Here is a 19,640-nt window from a genome sequence, read left to right as displayed (position 1 = left end):
TATTCGTTTATTTATAGCGTAAATTGTCGTCAGCGCATGCGTAGGAAGGGATGTACGCGAAGAACGAGCAGTTTCGACAGAAGTTATTTTCGGTGGCTGAGACGATATTTTCATGGGCTATAGGCTTACCGTTTTTCCAATTTTTGCGTGAAAATTATTTCCGCTTATTCGTTTATTTATAGCGTAAATTGTCGTCAGCGCATGCGTAGGAAGGGATGTACGCGAAGAACGAGCAGTTTCGACATAACTTATTTTCGGTGGCTCAGACGATATTTTCATGGGCTATAGGCTTACCGTTTTTCCAATTTTTGCGTGAAAGTTATTTCCGCCCATTCGTTTATTTATAGCGTAAATCGTCGTCAGCGCATGCGTAGGAAGGAATGTACGCGAAGAACGAGCAGTTTCGACATAAGTTATTTTCGGTGGCTCAGACGATATTTTCATGGGCTATAGGCTTACCGTTTTTCCAATTTTTGCGTGAAAATTATTTCCGCTTATTCGTTTATTTATAGCGTAAATCGTCGTCAGCGCATGCGTAGGAAGGGATGTACGCGAAGAACGAGCAGTTTCGATATAAGTTATTTTCGGTGGCTGAGACGATATTTTCATGGGCTATAGGCTTACCGTTTTTCCAATTTGTCGTGAAAATTATTTCCGCTTATTCGTTTATTTATAGCGTAAATCGTCGTCAGCGCATGCGTAGGAAGGGATGTACGCGAAGAACGACCAGTTTTGACATAACTGATTTTCGGTGGCTCAGACGATATTTTCATGGGCTATAGGCTTACCGTTTTTCCAATTTTTGCGTTAAAATTATTTCCGCTTATTCGTTTATTTATAGCGTAAATCGTCGTCAGCGCATGCGTAGGAAGGGATGTACGCGAAGAACGAGCAGTTTCGGCATAACTTATTTTCGGTGGCTCAGGCGATATTTTCATGGGCTATAGGCTTACCGTTTTTCCAATTTATGCGTGTAAATTATTTCCGCTTATTCGTTTATTTATAGCGTAAATCGTCGTCAGCGCATGCGTAGGAAGGGATGTACGCGAAGAACGACCAGTTTCGACATAAGTTATTTTCGGTGGCTCAGACGATATTTTCATGGGCTATAGGCTTACCGTTTTTCCAATTTTTGCGTGAAAATTATTTCCGCTTATTCGTTTATTTATAGCGTAAATCGTCGTCAGCGCATGCGTAGGAAGGGATGTACGCGAAGAACGTGCAGTTTCGATATAAGTTATTTTCGGTGGCTGAGACGATATTTTCATGGGCTATAGGCTTACCGTTTTTCCAATTTGTCGTGAAAATTATTTCCGCTTATTCGTTTATTTATAGCGTAAATCGTCGTCAGCGCATGCGTAGGAAGGGATGTACGCGAAGAACGACCAGTTTTGACATAACTGATTTTCGGTGGCTCAGACGATATTTTCATGGGCTATAGGCTTACCGTTTTTCCAATTTTTACGTGAAAATTATTTCCGCTTATTCGTTTATTTATAGCGTAAATCGTCGTCAGCGCATGCGTAGGAAGGGATGTACGCGAAGAACGAGCAGTTTCGACATAACTTATTTTCGGTGGCTCAGACGATATTTTCATGGTCTATAGGCTTACCGTTTTTCCAATTTTTGCGTGAAAATTATTTCCGCTTATTCGTTTATTTATAGCATAAATCGTCGTCAGCGCATGCGTAGGAAGGGATGTACGCGAAGAACGACCAGTTTTGACATAACTGATTTTCGGTGGCTCAGACGATATTTTCATGGGCTATAGGCTTACCGTTTTTCCAATTTATGCGTGTAAATTATTTCCGCCTATTCGTTTATTTATAGCGTAAATCGTCGTCAGCGCATGCGTAGGAAGGGATGTACGCGAAGAACGAGCAGTTTCGACAGAAGTTATTTTCGGTGGCTGAGACGATATTTTCATGGGCTATAGGCTTACCGTTTTTCCAATTTTTGCGTGAAAATTATTTCCGCTTATTCGTTTATTTATAGCGTAAATTGTCGTCAGCGCATGCGTAGGAAGGGATGTACGCGAAGAACGAGCAGTTTCGACATAACTTATTTTCGGTGGCTCAGACGATATTTTCATGGGCTATAGGCTTACCGTTTTTCCAATTTTTGCGTGAAAGTTATTTCCGCCCATTCGTTTATTTATAGCGTAAATCGTCGTCAGCGCATGCGTAGGAAGGAATGTACGCGAAGAACGAGCAGTTTCGACATAAGTTATTTTCGGTGGCTCAGACGATATTTTCATGGGCTATTTTTCCAATTTTTGCGTGAAAATTATTTCCGCTTATTCGTTTATTTATAGCGTAAATCGTCGTCAGCGCATGCGTAGGAAGGGATGTACGCGAAGAACGAGCAGTTTCGACATAAATTATTTTCGGTGGCTCAGACGATATTTTCATGGGCTATAGGCTTACCGTTTTTCCAATTTATGCGTGTAAATTATTTCCGCTTATTCGTTTATTTATAGCGTAAATTGTCGTCAGCGCATGCGTAGGAAGGGATGTACGCGAAGAACGAGCAGTTTCGACAGAAGTTATTTTCGGTGGCTGAGACGATATTTTCATGGGCTATAGGCTTACCGTTTTTCCAATTTTTGCGTGAAAATTATTTCCGCTTATTCGTTTATTTATAGCGTAAATTGTCGTCAGCGCATGCGTAGGAAGGGATGTACGCGAAGAACGAGCAGTTTCGACATAACTTATTTTCGGTGGCTCAGACGATATTTTCATGGGCTATAGGCTTACCGTTTTTCCAATTTTTGCGTGAAAGTTATTTCCGCCCATTCGTTTATTTATAGCGTAAATCGTCGTCAGCGCATGCGTAGGAAGGAATGTACGCGAAGAACGAGCAGTTTCGACATAAGTTATTTTCGGTGGCTCAGACGATATTTTCATGGGCTATAGGCTTACCGTTTTTCCAATTTTTGCGTGAAAATTATTTCCGCTTATTCGTTTATTTATAGCGTAAATCGTCGTCAGCGCATGCGTAGGAAGGGATGTACGCGAAGAACGAGCAGTTTCGATATAAGTTATTTTCGGTGGCTGAGACGATATTTTCATGGGCTATAGGCTTACCGTTTTTCCAATTTGTCGTGAAAATTATTTCCGCTTATTCGTTTATTTATAGCGTAAATCGTCGTCAGCGCATGCGTAGGAAGGGATGTACGCGAAGAACGACCAGTTTTGACATAACTGATTTTCGGTGGCTCAGACGATATTTTCATGGGCTATAGGCTTACCGTTTTTCCAATTTTTGCGTTAAAATTATTTCCGCTTATTCGTTTATTTATAGCGTAAATCGTCGTCAGCGCATGCGTAGGAAGGGATGTACGCGAAGAACGAGCAGTTTCGGCATAACTTATTTTCGGTGGCTCAGGCGATATTTTCATGGGCTATAGGCTTACCGTTTTTCCAATTTATGCGTGTAAATTATTTCCGCTTATTCGTTTATTTATAGCGTAAATCGTCGTCAGCGCATGCGTAGGAAGGGATGTACGCGAAGAACGACCAGTTTCGACATAAGTTATTTTCGGTGGCTCAGACGATATTTTCATGGGCTATAGGCTTACCGTTTTTCCAATTTTTGCGTGAAAATTATTTCCGCTTATTCGTTTATTTATAGCGTAAATCGTCGTCAGCGCATGCGTAGGAAGGGATGTACGCGAAGAACGTGCAGTTTCGATATAAGTTATTTTCGGTGGCTGAGACGATATTTTCATGGGCTATAGGCTTACCGTTTTTCCAATTTGTCGTGAAAATTATTTCCGCTTATTCGTTTATTTATAGCGTAAATCGTCGTCAGCGCATGCGTAGGAAGGGATGTACGCGAAGAACGACCAGTTTTGACATAACTGATTTTCGGTGGCTCAGACGATATTTTCATGGGCTATAGGCTTACCGTTTTTCCAATTTTTACGTGAAAATTATTTCCGCTTATTCGTTTATTTATAGCGTAAATCGTCGTCAGCGCATGCGTAGGAAGGGATGTACGCGAAGAACGAGCAGTTTCGACATAACTTATTTTCGGTGGCTCAGACGATATTTTCATGGTCTATAGGCTTACCGTTTTTCCAATTTTTGCGTGAAAATTATTTCCGCTTATTCGTTTATTTATAGCATAAATCGTCGTCAGCGCATGCGTAGGAAGGGATGTACGCGAAGAACGACCAGTTTTGACATAACTGATTTTCGGTGGCTCAGACGATATTTTCATGGGCTATAGGCTTACCGTTTTTCCAATTTATGCGTGTAAATTATTTCCGCCTATTCGTTTATTTATAGCGTAAATCGTCGTCAGCGCATGCGTAGGAAGGGATGTACGCGAAGAACGAGCAGTTTCGACAGAAGTTATTTTCGGTGGCTGAGACGATATTTTCATGGGCTATAGGCTTACCGTTTTTCCAATTTTTGCGTGAAAATTATTTCCGCTTATTCGTTTATTTATAGCGTAAATTGTCGTCAGCGCATGCGTAGGAAGGGATGTACGCGAAGAACGAGCAGTTTCGACATAACTTATTTTCGGTGGCTCAGACGATATTTTCATGGGCTATAGGCTTACCGTTTTTCCAATTTTTGCGTGAAAGTTATTTCCGCCCATTCGTTTATTTATAGCGTAAATCGTCGTCAGCGCATGCGTAGGAAGGAATGTACGCGAAGAACGAGCAGTTTCGACATAAGTTATTTTCGGTGGCTCAGACGATATTTTCATGGGCTATAGGCTTACCGTTTTTCCAATTTTTGCGTGAAAATTATTTCCGCTTATTCGTTTATTTATAGCGTAAATCGTCGTCAGCGCATGCGTAGGAAGGGATGTACGCGAAGAACGAGCAGTTTCGATATAAGTTATTTTCGGTGGCTGAGACGATATTTTCATGGGCTATAGGCTTACCGTTTTTCCAATTTGTCGTGAAAATTATTTCCGCTTATTCGTTTATTTATAGCGTAAATCGTCGTCAGCGCATGCGTAGGAAGGGATGTACGCGAAGAACGACCAGTTTTGACATAACTGATTTTCGGTGGCTCAGACGATATTTTCATGGGCTATAGGCTTACCGTTTTTCCAATTTTTGCGTTAAAATTATTTCCGCTTATTCGTTTATTTATAGCGTAAATCGTCGTCAGCGCATGCGTAGGAAGGGATGTACGCGAAGAACGAGCAGTTTCGGCATAACTTATTTTCGGTGGCTCAGGCGATATTTTCATGGGCTATAGGCTTACCGTTTTTCCAATTTATGCGTGTAAATTATTTCCGCTTATTCGTTTATTTATAGCGTAAATCGTCGTCAGCGCATGCGTAGGAAGGGATGTACGCGAAGAACGACCAGTTTCGACATAAGTTATTTTCGGTGGCTCAGACGATATTTTCATGGGCTATAGGCTTACCGTTTTTCCAATTTTTACGTGAAAATTATTTCCGCTTATTCGTTTATTTATAGCGTAAATCGTCATCAGCGCATGCGTAGGAAGGGATGTACGCGAAGAACGAGCAGTTTCGACATAACTTATTTTCGGTGGCTCAGACGATATTTTCATGGTCTATAGGCTTACCGTTTTTCCAATTTTTGCGTGAAAATTATTTCCGCTTATTCGTTTATTTATAGCATAAATCGTCGTCAGCGCATGCGTAGGAAGGGATGTACGCGAAGAACGACCAGTTTTGACATAACTGATTTTCGGTGGCTCAGACGATATTTTCATGGGCTATAGGCTTACCGTTTTTCCAATTTATGCGTGTAAATTATTTCCGCTTATTCGTTTATTTATAGCGTAAATCGTCGTCAGCGCATGCGTAGGAAGGGATGTACGCGAAGAACGACCAGTTTCGACATAAGTTATTTTCGGTGGCTCAGACGATATTTTCATGGGCTATAGGCTTACCGTTTTTCCAATTTTTACGTGAAAATTATTTCCGCTTATTCGTTTATTTATAGCATAAATCGTCGTCAGCGCATGCGTAGGAAGGGATGTACGCGAAGAACGACCAGTTTCGACATAACTTATTTTCGGTGGCTCAGGCGATATTTTCATGGGCTATATAGGCTTACCGTTTTTCCAATTTTTGCATGAAAATTATTTCCGCTTATTCGTTTATTTATAGCGTAAATCGTCGTCAGCGCATGCTTGGGAAGGGATGTACGCGAAGAACGACCAGTTTCGACATAACTTATATTCGGTGGCTCAGACGATATTTTCATGGGCTATAGGCTTACCGTTTTTCCAATTTTCGCGTGAAAATTATTTCCGCTTATTTGTTTATTTATAGCGTAAATCGTCGTCAGCGCATGCGTAGGAAGGGATGTACGCGAAGAACGACCAGTTTCGACATAACTTATATTCGGTGGCTCAGACAATATTTTCATGGGCTATAGGCTTACCGTTTTTCCAATTTTTGCGCGAAAAATATTTCCGCTTATTCGTTTATTCATAGCGTAAATCGTCGTCAGCGCATGCGTAGGAAGGGATGTACGCGAAGAACGACCAGTTTCGACATAAGTTATTTTCGGTGGCTCAGACGATATTTTCATGGGCTATAGGCTTACCGTTTTTCCAATTTTTACGTGAAAATTATTTCCGCGCATTCGTTTATTTATAGCGTAAATCGTCGTCAGCGCATGCGTAGGAAGGGATGTATGCGAAGAACGAGCAGTTTCGACATAACTTATTTTCGGTGGCTCAGTCGATATTTTCATGGTCCATAGGCTTACCGTTTTTCCAATTTTTGCGTGAAAATTATTTCCGCTTATTCGTTTATTTATAGCGTAAATCGTCGTCAGCGCATGCGTAGGAAGGGATGTACGCGAAGAACGACCAGTTTCGACATAACTTATTTTCGGTGGCTCAGGCGATATTTTCATGGGCTATAGGCTTACCGTTTTTCCAATTTTTGCATGAAAATTATTTCCGCTTATTCGTTTATTTATAGCGTAAATCGTCGTCAGCGCATGCTTGGGAAGGGATGTACGCGAAGAACGCGCAGTTTCGACATAACTGATTTTCGGTGGCTCAGACGATATTTTCATGGGCTATAGGCTTACCGTTTTTCCAATTTTTGCTTGAAAATTATTTCCGCCCATTCGTTTATTTATAGCGTAAATCGTCGTCAGCGCATGCGTAGGAAGGGATGTACGCGAAGAACGCGCAGTTTCGGCATAACTTATTTTCGGTGGCTCAGGCGATATTTTCTAGGGCTATAGGCTTACCGTTTTTCCAATTTTAGCGTGAAAATTATTTCCGCTTATTCGTTTATTTATAGCTTAAATCGTCGTCAGCGCATGCGTAGGAAGGGATGTACGCGAAGAACGACCAGTTTCGACATAACTTATTTTCGGTGGCTCAGGCGATATTTTCATGGGCTATAGGCTTACCGTTTTTCCAATTTTTACGTGAAAATTATTTCCGCCCATTCGTTTATCTATAGCGTAAATCGTCGTCAGCGCATGCGTAGGAAGGGATGTACGCGAAGAACGAGCAGTTTCGACATAACTTATTTTCGGTGGCTCAGGCGATATTTTCATGGGCTATAGGCTTACCGTTTTTCCAATTTTTACGTGAAAATTATTTCCGCCCATTCGTTTATCTATAGCGTAAATCGTCGTCAGCGCATGCGTAGGAAGGGATGTACGCGAAGAACGAGCAGTTTCGACATAACTTATTTTCGGTGGCTCAGACGATATTTTCATGGGCTATAGGCTTACCGTTTTTCCAATTTTTGCGTGAAAATTATTTCCGCCCATTCGTTTATTTATACCGTAAATCGTCGTCAGCGCATACGTAGGAAGGGATGTACGCGAAGAACGAGCAGTTTCGATATAGGTTTTTTTCGGTGGCTCAGACGATATTTTCATGGGCTATAGGCTTACCGTTTTTCCAATTTTTGCGTGAAAATTATTTCCGCTTATTCGTTTATTTATAGCGTAAATCGTCGTCAGCGCATGCGTAGGAAGGGATGTACGCGAAGAACGAGCTGTTTCGATATAAGTTATTTTCGGTGGCTGAGACGATATTTTCATGGGCTATAGGCTTACCGTTTTTCCAATTTTTGCGTGAAAATTATTTCCGCCCATTCGTTTATTTATAGCGTAAATCGTCGTCAGCGCATGCGTAGGAAGGGATGTACGCGAAGAACGAGCAGTTTCGACATAAGTTATTTTCGGTGGCTAAGGCGATATTTTCATGGGCTATAGGCTTACCGTTTTTCCAATTTTTGCGTGAAAATTATTTCCGCCCATTCGTTTATTTATAGCGTAAATCGTCGTCAGCGCATACGTAGGAAGGGATGTACGCGAAGAACGAGCAGTTTCGATATAGGTTATTTTCGGTGGCTCAGACGATATTTTCATGGGCTATAGGCTTACCGTTTTTCCAATTTTTGCGTGAAAATTATTTCCGCTTATTCGTTTATTTATAGCGTAAATCGTCTTCAGCGCATGCGTAGGAAGGGATGTACGCGAAGAACGAGCAGTTTCGACATAACTTATTTTCGGTGGCTCAGACGATATTTTCGTGGGCTATAGGCTTACCGTTTTTCCAACTTTTCTGTGAAAATTATTTCCGCCCATTCGTTTATTTATAGCGTAAATCGTCGTCAGCGCATGCGTAGGAATGGATGTACGCGAAGAACGAGCGGTTTCGATATAAGTTATTTTCGGTGGCTCAGACGATATTTTCATGGGCTATAGGCTTACCGTTTTTCCAATTTTTGCGTGAAAATTATTTCCGCTTATTCGTTTATTTATAGCGTAAATCGTCGTCACCGCATGCGTAGGAAGGGATGTACGCGAAGAACGACCTGTTTCGACATAAGTTATTTTCGGTGGCCCAGGCGATATTTTCATGGGCTATAGGCTTACCGTTTTTCCAATTTTTGCGTGCAAGTTATTTCCGCTTATTCGTTTATTTATAGCGTAAATCGTCGTCAGCGCATGCGTAGGAAGGGATGTACGCGAAGAACGACCAGTTTCGACATAAGTTATTTTCGGTGGCTCAGACGATATTTTCATGGGCTATAGGCTTACCGTTTTTCCAATTTTTACGTGAAAATTATTTCCGCTTATTCGTTTATTTATAGCGTAAATCGTCGTCAGCGCATGCGTAGGAAGGGATGTACGCGAAGAACGAGCAGTTTCGACATAACTTATTTTCGGTGGCTCAGACGATATTTTCATGGGCTATAGGCTTACCGTTTTTCCAATTTTTGCGTGCAAGTTATTTCCGCTTATTCGTTTATTTATAGCGTAAATCGTCGTCAGCGCATGCGTAGGAAGGGATGTACGCGAAGAACGACCAGTTTCGACATAACTTATTTTCGGTGGCTCAGGCGATATTTTCATGGGCTATAGGCTTACCGTTTTTCCAATTTTTACGTGAAAATTATTTCCGCCCATTCGTTTATCTATAGCGTGAATCGTCGTCAGCGCATGCGTAGGAAGGGATGTACGCGAAGAACGACCAGTTTCGACATAAGGTATTTTCGGTGGCTCAGACGATATTTTCATGGGCTATAGGCTTACCGTTTGTCCAATTTTTGCGTGAAAATTATTTCCGCTTATTCGTTTATTTATAGCGTAAATCGTCGTCAGCGCATGCGTAGGAAGGGATGTACGCGAAGAACGACCAGTTTCGACATAAGTTATTTTCGGTGGCTCAGACGATATTTTCATGGGCTATAGGCTTACCGTTTTTCCAATTTTCGCGTGAAAATTATTTCCGCTTATTCGTTTATTTATAGCTTAAATCGTCGTCAGCGCATGCGTAGGAAGGGATGTACGCGAAGAACGAGCAGTTTCGACATAACTTATTGTCGGTGGCTCAGGCGATATTTTCATGGGCTATAGGCTTACCGTTTTTCCAATTTTTGCGTGAAAAATATTTCCGCTTATTCGTTTATTTATAGCGTAAATCGTCGTCAGCGCATGCGTAGGAAGGGATGTACGCGAAGAACGACCAGTTTCGACATAAGTTATTTTCGGTGGCTCAGGCGATATTTTCATGGGCTATAGGCTTACCGTATTTCCAATTTTTAGGTGAAAATTATTTCCGCCCATTCGTTTGTTTATAGCGTAAATCGTCGTCAGCGCATGCGTAGGAAGGGATGTACGCGAAGAACGAGCAGTTTCGACATAACTTATTTTCGGTGGCTCAGACGATATTTTCATGGGCTATAGGCTTACCGTTTTTCAAATTTATGCGTGTAAATTATTTCCGCTTATTCGTTTATTTATAGCGTAAATTGTCGTCAGCGCATGCGTAGGAAGGGATGTACGCGAAGAACGAGCAGTTTCGACAGAAGTTATTTTCGGTGGCTGAGACGATATTTTCATGGGCTATAGGCTTACCGTTTTTCCAATTTTTGCGTGAAAATTATTTCCGCTTATTCGTTTATTTATAGCGTAAATTGTCGTCAGCGCATGCGTAGGAAGGGATGTACGCGAAGAACGAGCAGTTTCGACATAACTTATTTTCGGTGGCTCAGACGATATTTTCATGGGCTATAGGCTTACCGTTTTTCCAATTTTTGCGTGAAAGTTATTTCCGCCCATTCGTTTATTTATAGCGTAAATCGTCGTCAGCGCATGCGTAGGAAGGAATGTACGCGAAGAACGAGCAGTTTCGACATAAGTTATTTTCGGTGGCTCAGACGATATTTTCATGGGCTATTTTTCCAATTTTTGCGTGAAAATTATTTCCGCTTATTCGTTTATTTATAGCGTAAATCGTCGTCAGCGCATGCGTAGGAAGGGATGTACGCGAAGAACGAGCAGTTTCGACATAAATTATTTTCGGTGGCTCAGACGATATTTTCATGGGCTATAGGCTTACCGTTTTTCCAATTTATGCGTGTAAATTATTTCCGCTTATTCGTTTATTTATAGCGTAAATTGTCGTCAGCGCATGCGTAGGAAGGGATGTACGCGAAGAACGAGCAGTTTCGACAGAAGTTATTTTCGGTGGCTGAGACGATATTTTCATGGGCTATAGGCTTACCGTTTTTCCAATTTTTGCGTGAAAATTATTTCCGCTTATTCGTTTATTTATAGCGTAAATTGTCGTCAGCGCATGCGTAGGAAGGGATGTACGCGAAGAACGAGCAGTTTCGACATAACTTATTTTCTGTGGCTCAGACGATATTTTCATGGGCTATAGGCTTACCGTTTTTCCAATTTTTGCGTGAAAGTTATTTCCGCCCATTCGTTTATTTATAGCGTAAATCGTCGTCAGCGCATGCGTAGGAAGGAATGTACGCGAAGAACGAGCAGTTTCGACATAAGTTATTTTCGGTGGCTCAGACGATATTTTCATGGGCTATAGGCTTACCGTTTTTCCAATTTTTGCGTGAAAATTATTTCCGCTTATTCGTTTATTTATAGCGTAAATCGTCGTCAGCGCATGCGTAGGAAGGGATGTACGCGAAGAACGAGCAGTTTCGATATAAGTTATTTTCGGTGGCTGAGACGATATTTTCATGGGCTATAGGCTTACCGTTTTTCCAATTTGTCGTGAAAATTATTTCCGCTTATTCGTTTATTTATAGCGTAAATCGTCGTCAGCGCATGCGTAGGAAGGGATGTACGCGAAGAACGACCAGTTTTGACATAACTGATTTTCGGTGGCTCAGACGATATTTTCATGGGCTATAGGCTTACCGTTTTTCCAATTTTTGCGTTAAAATTATTTCCGCTTATTCGTTTATTTATAGCGTAAATCGTCGTCAGCGCATGCGTAGGAAGGGATGTACGCGAAGAACGAGCAGTTTCGGCATAACTTATTTTCGGTGGCTCAGGCGATATTTTCATGGGCTATAGGCTTACCGTTTTTCCAATTTATGCGTGTAAATTATTTCCGCTTATTCGTTTATTTATAGCGTAAATCGTCGTCAGCGCATGCGTAGGAAGGGATGTACGCGAAGAACGACCAGTTTCGACATAAGTTATTTTCGGTGGCTCAGACGATATTTTCATGGGCTATAGGCTTACCGTTTTTCCAATTTTTGCGTGAAAATTATTTCCGCTTATTCGTTTATTTATAGCGTAAATCGTCGTCAGCGCATGCGTAGGAAGGGATGTACGCGAAGAACGTGCAGTTTCGATATAAGTTATTTTCGGTGGCTGAGACGATATTTTCATGGGCTATAGGCTTACCGTTTTTCCAATTTGTCGTGAAAATTATTTCCGCTTATTCGTTTATTTATAGCGTAAATCGTCGTCAGCGCATGCGTAGGAAGGGATGTACGCGAAGAACGACCAGTTTTGACATAACTGATTTTCGGTGGCTCAGACGATATTTTCATGGGCTATAGGCTTACCGTTTTTCCAATTTTTACGTGAAAATTATTTCCGCTTATTCGTTTATTTATAGCGTAAATCGTCGTCAGCGCATGCGTAGGAAGGGATGTACGCGAAGAACGAGCAGTTTCGACATAACTTATTTTCGGTGGCTCAGACGATATTTTCATGGTCTATAGGCTTACCGTTTTTCCAATTTTTGCGTGAAAATTATTTCCGCTTATTCGTTTATTTATAGCATAAATCGTCGTCAGCGCATGCGTAGGAAGGGATGTACGCGAAGAACGACCAGTTTTGACATAACTGATTTTCGGTGGCTCAGACGATATTTTCATGGGCTATAGGCTTACCGTTTTTCCAATTTATGCGTGTAAATTATTTCCGCCTATTCGTTTATTTATAGCGTAAATCGTCGTCAGCGCATGCGTAGGAAGGGATGTACGCGAAGAACGAGCAGTTTCGACAGAAGTTATTTTCGGTGGCTGAGACGATATTTTCATGGGCTATAGGCTTACCGTTTTTCCAATTTTTGCGTGAAAATTATTTCCGCTTATTCGTTTATTTATAGCGTAAATTGTCGTCAGCGCATGCGTAGGAAGGGATGTACGCGAAGAACGAGCAGTTTCGACATAACTTATTTTCGGTGGCTCAGACGATATTTTCATGGGCTATAGGCTTACCGTTTTTCCAATTTTTGCGTGAAAGTTATTTCCGCCCATTCGTTTATTTATAGCGTAAATCGTCGTCAGCGCATGCGTAGGAAGGAATGTACGCGAAGAACGAGCAGTTTCGACATAAGTTATTTTCGGTGGCTCAGACGATATTTTCATGGGCTATAGGCTTACCGTTTTTCCAATTTTTGCGTGAAAATTATTTCCGCTTATTCGTTTATTTATAGCGTAAATCGTCGTCAGCGCATGCGTAGGAAGGGATGTACGCGAAGAACGAGCAGTTTCGATATAAGTTATTTTCGGTGGCTGAGACGATATTTTCATGGGCTATAGGCTTACCGTTTTTCCAATTTGTCGTGAAAATTATTTCCGCTTATTCGTTTATTTATAGCGTAAATCGTCGTCAGCGCATGCGTAGGAAGGGATGTACGCGAAGAACGACCAGTTTTGACATAACTGATTTTCGGTGGCTCAGACGATATTTTCATGGGCTATAGGCTTACCGTTTTTCCAATTTTTGCGTTAAAATTATTTCCGCTTATTCGTTTATTTATAGCGTAAATCGTCGTCAGCGCATGCGTAGGAAGGGATGTACGCGAAGAACGAGCAGTTTCGGCATAACTTATTTTCGGTGGCTCAGGCGATATTTTCATGGGCTATAGGCTTACCGTTTTTCCAATTTATGCGTGTAAATTATTTCCGCTTATTCGTTTATTTATAGCGTAAATCGTCGTCAGCGCATGCGTAGGAAGGGATGTACGCGAAGAACGACCAGTTTCGACATAACTTATTTTCGGTGGCTCAGACGATATTTTCATGGTCTATAGGCTTACCGTTTTTCCAATTTTTGCGTGAAAATTATTTCCGCTTATTCGTTTATTTATAGCATAAATCGTCGTCAGCGCATGCGTAGGAAGGGATGTACGCGAAGAACGACCAGTTTTGACATAACTGATTTTCGGTGGCTCAGACGATATTTTCATGGGCTATAGGCTTACCGTTTTTCCAATTTATGCGTGTAAATTATTTCCGCTTATTCGTTTATTTATAGCGTAAATCGTCGTCAGCGCATGCGTAGGAAGGGATGTACGCGAAGAACGACCAGTTTCGACATAAGTTATTTTCGGTGGCTCAGACGATATTTTCATGGGCTATAGGCTTACCGTTTTTCCAATTTTTACGTGAAAATTATTTCCGCTTATTCGTTTATTTATAGCATAAATCGTCGTCAGCGCATGCGTAGGAAGGGATGTACGCGAAGAACGACCAGTTTCGACATAACTTATTTTCGGTGGCTCAGGCGATATTTTCATGGGCTATATAGGCTTACCGTTTTTCCAATTTTTGCATGAAAATTATTTCCGCTTATTCGTTTATTTATAGCGTAAATCGTCGTCAGCGCATGCTTGGGAAGGGATGTACGCGAAGAACGACCAGTTTTGACATAACTGATTTTCGGTGGCTCAGACGATATTTTCATGGGCTATAGGCTTACCGTTTTTCCAATTTTTGCGTGAAAATTATTTCCGCTTATTCGTTTATTTATAGCGTAAATCGTCGTCAGCGCATGCGTAGGAAGGGATGTACGCGAAGAACGACCAGTTTCGACATAAGTTATTTTCGGTGGCTCAGGCAATATTTTCATGGGCTATAGGCTTACCGTTTTTCCAATTTTTGCGTGAAAATTATTTCCGCTCATTCGTTTATTTATAGCGTAAATCGTCGTCAGCGCATGCGTAGGAAAGGATGTACGCGAAGAACGAGCAGTTTCGACATAACTTATTTTCGGTGGCTCAGACGATATTTTCATGGGCTATAGGCTTACCGTTTTTCCAATTTTCGCGTGAAAATTATTTCCGCTTATTCGTTTATTTATAGCGTAAATCGTCGTCAGCGCATGCGTAGGAAGGGATGTACGCGAAGAACGACCAGTTTCGACATAACTTATATTCGGTGGCTCAGACGATATTTTCATGGTCTATAGGCTTACCGTTTTTCCAATTTTTGCGCGAAAATTATTTCCGCTTATTCGTTTATTCATAGCGTAAATCGTCGTCAGCGCATGCGTAGGAAGGGATGTACGCGAAGAACGACCAGTTTCGACATAAGTTATTTTCGGTGGCTCAGACGATATTTTCATGGGCTATAGGCTTACCGTTTTTCCAATTTTTGCGTGAAAATTATTTCCGCTTATTCGTTTATTTATAGCGTAAATCGTCGTCAGCGCATGCGTAGGAAGGGATGTACGCGAAGAACGACCAGTTTCGACATAAGTTATTTTCGGTGGCCCAGGCGATATTTTCATGGGCTATAGGCTTACCGTTTTTCCAATTTTTGCGTGCAAGTTATTTCCGCTTATTCGTTTATTTATATCGTAAATCGTCGTCAGCGCATGCGTAGGAAGGGATGTACGCGAAGAACGACCAGTTTCGACATAACTTATTTTCGGTGGCTCAGGCGATATTTTCATGGGCTGTAGGCTTACCGTTTTTCCAATTTTTGCATGAAAATTATTTCCGCTTATTCGTTTATTTATAGCGTAAATCGTCGTCAGCGCATGCTTGGGAAGGGATGTACGCGAAGAACGCGCAGTTTCAACATAACTGATTTTCGGTGGCTCAGACGATATTTTCATGGGCTATAGGCTTACCGTTTTTCCAATTTTTGCTTGAAAATTATTTCCGCCCATTCGTTTATTTATAGCGTAAATCGTCGTCAGCGCATGCTTGGGAAGGGATGTACGCGAAGAACGACCAGTTTTGACATAACTGATTTTCGGTGGCTCAGACGATATTTTCATGGGCTATAGGCTTACCGTTTTTCCAATTTTTGCGTGAAAATTATTTCCGCTTATTCGTTTATTTATAGCGTAAATCGTCGTCAGCGCATGCGTAGGAAGGGATGTACGCGAAGAACGACCAGTTTCGACATAAGTTATTTTCGGTGGCTCAGGCAATATTTTCATGGGCTATAGGCTTACCGTTTTTCCAATTTTTGCGTGAAAATTATTTCCGCTCATTCGTTTATTTATAGCGTAAATCGTCGTCAGCGCATGCGTAGGAAAGGATGTACGCGAAGAACGAGCAGTTTCGACATAACTTATTTTCGGTGGCTCAGACGATATTTTCATGGGCTATAGGCTTACCGTTTTTCCAATTTTCGCGTGAAAATTATTTCCGCTTATTTGTTTATTTATAGCGTAAATCGTCGTCAGCGCATGCGTAGGAAGGGATGTACGCGAAGAACGACCAGTTTCGACATAACTTATATTCGGTGGCTCAGACGATATTTTCATGGGCTATAGGCTTACCGTTTTTCCAATTTTTGCGCGAAAATTATTTCCGCTTATTCGTTTATTCATAGCGTAAATCGTCGTCAGCGCATGCGTAGGAAGGGATGTACGCGAAGAACGACCAGTTTCGACATAAGTTATTTTCGGTGGCTCAGACGATATTTTCATGGGCTATAGGCTTACCGTTTTTCCAATTTTTGCGTGAAAATTATTTCCGCTTATTCGTTTATTTATAGCGTAAATCGTCGTCAGCGCATGCGTAGGAAGGGATGTACGCGAAGAACGACCAGTTTCGACATAAGTTATTTTCGGTGGCCCAGGCGATATTTTCATGGGCTATAGGCTTACCGTTTTTCCAATTTTTGCGTGCAAGTTATTTCCGCTTATTCGTTTATTTATAGCGTAAATCGTCGTCAGCGCATGCGTAGGAAGGGATGTACGCGAAGAACGACCAGTTTCGACATAACTTATTTTCGGTGGCTCAGGCGATATTTTCATGGGCTATAGGCTTACCGTTTTTCCAATTTTTGCATGAAAATTATTTCCGCTTATTCGTTTATTTATAGCGTAAATCGTCGTCAGCGCATGCTTGGGAAGGGATGTACGCGAAGAACGCGCAGTTTCAACATAACTGATTTTCGGTGGCTCAGACGATATTTTCATGGGCTATAGGCTTACCGTTTTTCCAATTTTTGCTTGAAAATTATTTCCGCCCATTCGTTTATTTATAGCGTAAATCGTCGTCAGCGCATGCGTAGGAAGGGATGTACGCGAAGAACGCGCAGTTTCGGCATAACTTATTTTCGGTGGCTCAGGCGATATTTTCATGGGCTATAGAAAATTATTTCCGCTTATTCGTTTATTTATAGCGTAAATCGTCGTCAGCGCATGCGTAGGAAGGGATGTACGCGAAGAACGACCAGTTTCGACATAACTTATTTTCGGTGGCTCAGGCGATATTTTCATGGGCTATAGGCTTACCGTTTTTCCAATTTTTGCGTGAAAATTATTTCCGCCCATTCGTTTATCTATAGCGTAAATCGTCGTCAGCGCATGCGTAGGAAGGGATGTACGCGAAGAATGACCAGTTTCGACATAAGGTATTTTCGGTGGCTCAGACGATATTTTCATGGGCTATAGGCTTACCGTTTGTCCAATTTTTGCGTGAAAATTATTTCCGCTTATTCGTTTATTTATAGCGTAAATCGTCGTCAGCGCATGCGTAGGAAGGGATGTACGCGAAGAACGACCAGTTTCGACATCAGTTATTTTCGGTGGCTCAGACGATATTTTCATGGGCTATAGGCTTACCGTTTTTCCAATTTTCGCGTGAAAATTATTTCCGCTTATTCGTTTATTTATAGCTTAAATCGTCGTCAGCGCATGCGTAGGAAGGGATGTACGCGAAGAACGAGCAGTTTCGACATAACTTATTGTCGGTGGCTCAGGCGATATTTTCATGGGCTATAGGCTTACCGTTTTTCCAATTTTTGCGTGAAAATTATTTCCGCTTATTCGTTTATTTATAGCGTAAATCGTCGTCAGCGCATGCGTAGGAAGGGATGTACGCGAAGAACGACCACTTTCGACATAAGTTATTTTCGGTGGCTCAGGCGATATTTTCATGGGCTATAGGCTTACCGTATTTCCAATTTTTAGGTGAAAATTATTTCCGCCCATTCGTTTGTTTATAGCGTAAATCGTCGTCAGCGCATGCGTAGGAAGGGATGTACGCGAAGAACGAGCAGTTTCGACATTACTTATTTTCGGTGGCTCAAACGATATTTTCATGGGCTATAGGCTTACCGTTTTTCCAATTTATGCGTGTAAATTATTTCCGCTTATTCGTTTATTTATAGCGTAAATTGTCGTCAGCGCATGCGTAGGAAGGGATGTACGCGAAGAACGAGCAGTTTCGACAGAAGTTATTTTCGGTGGCTGAGACGATATTTTCATGGGCTATAGGCTTACCGTTTTTCCAATTTTTGCGTGAAAATTATTTCCGCTTATTCGTTTATTTATAGCGTAAATTGTCGTCAGCGCATGCGTAGGAAGGGATGTACGCGAAGAACGAGCAGTTTCGACATAACTTATTTTCGGTGGCTCAGACGATATTTTCATGGGCTATAGGCTTACCGTTTTTCCAATTTTTGCATGAAAGTTATTTCCGCCCATTCGTTTATTTATAGCGTAAATCGTCGTCAGCGCATGCGTAGGAAGGAATGTACGCGAAGAACGAGCAGTTTCGACATAAGTTATTTTCGGTGGCTCAGACGATATTTTCATGGGCTATAGGCTTACCGTTTTTCCAATTTTTGCGTGAAAATTATTTCCGCTTATTCGTTTATTTATAGCGTAAATCGTCGTCAGCGCATGCGTAGGAAGGGATGTACGCGAAGAACGAGCAGTTTCGATATAAGTTATTTTCGGTGGCTGAGACGATATTTTCATGGGCTATAGGCTTACCGTTTTTCCAATTTGTCGTGAAAATTATTTCCGCTTATTCGTTTATTTATAGCGTAAATCGTCGTCAGCGCATGCGTAGGAAGGGATGTACGCGAAGAACGACCAGTTTTGACATAACTGATTTTCGGTGGCTCAGACGATATTTTCATGGGCTATAGGCTTACCGTTTTTCCAATTTTTGCGTGAAAATTATTTCCGCTTATTCGTTTATTTATAGCGTAAATCGTCGTCAGCGCATGCGTAGGAAGGGATGTACGCGAAGAACGAGCAGTTTCGGCATAACTTATTTTCGGTGGCTCAGGCGATATTTTCATGGGCTATAGGCTTACCGTTTTTCCAATTTGTCGTGAAAATTATTTCCGCTTATTCGTTTATTTATAGCGTAAATCGTCGTCAGCGCATGCGTAGGAAGGGATGTACGCGAAGAACGACCAGTTTCGACATAAGGTATTTTCGGTGGCTCAGACGATATTTTCATGGGCTATAGGCTTACCGTTTTTCCAATTTTTGCGTGCAAGTTATTTCCGCTTATTCGTTTATTTATAGCGTAAATCGTCGTCAGCGCATGCGTAGGAAGGGATGTACGCGAAGAACGACCAGTTTCGACATAACTTATTTTCGGTGGCTCAGGCGATATTTTCATGGGCTATAGGCTTACCGTTTTTCCAATTTTTGCATGAAAATTATTTCCGCTTATTCGTTTATTTATAGCGTAAATCGTCGTCAGCGCATGCTTGGGAAGGGATGTACGCGAAGAACGCGCAGTTTCAACATAACTGATTTTCGGTGGCTCAGACGATATTTTCATGGGCTATAGGCTTACCGTTTTTCCAATTTTTGCTTGAAAATTATTTCCGCCCATTCGTTTATTTATAGCGTAAATCGTCGTCAGCGCATGCTTGGGAAGGGATGTACGCGA

This window comes from Dermacentor andersoni, chromosome 11, assembly GCF_023375885.2.
Source record: "Dermacentor andersoni chromosome 11, qqDerAnde1_hic_scaffold, whole genome shotgun sequence".
NCBI classification, from domain to species: Eukaryota; Metazoa; Arthropoda; class Arachnida; order Ixodida; family Ixodidae; genus Dermacentor; species Dermacentor andersoni.
The sequence above is the reverse complement of the archived record's forward strand: the minus strand, read 5'-3'. Positions refer to the sequence as shown.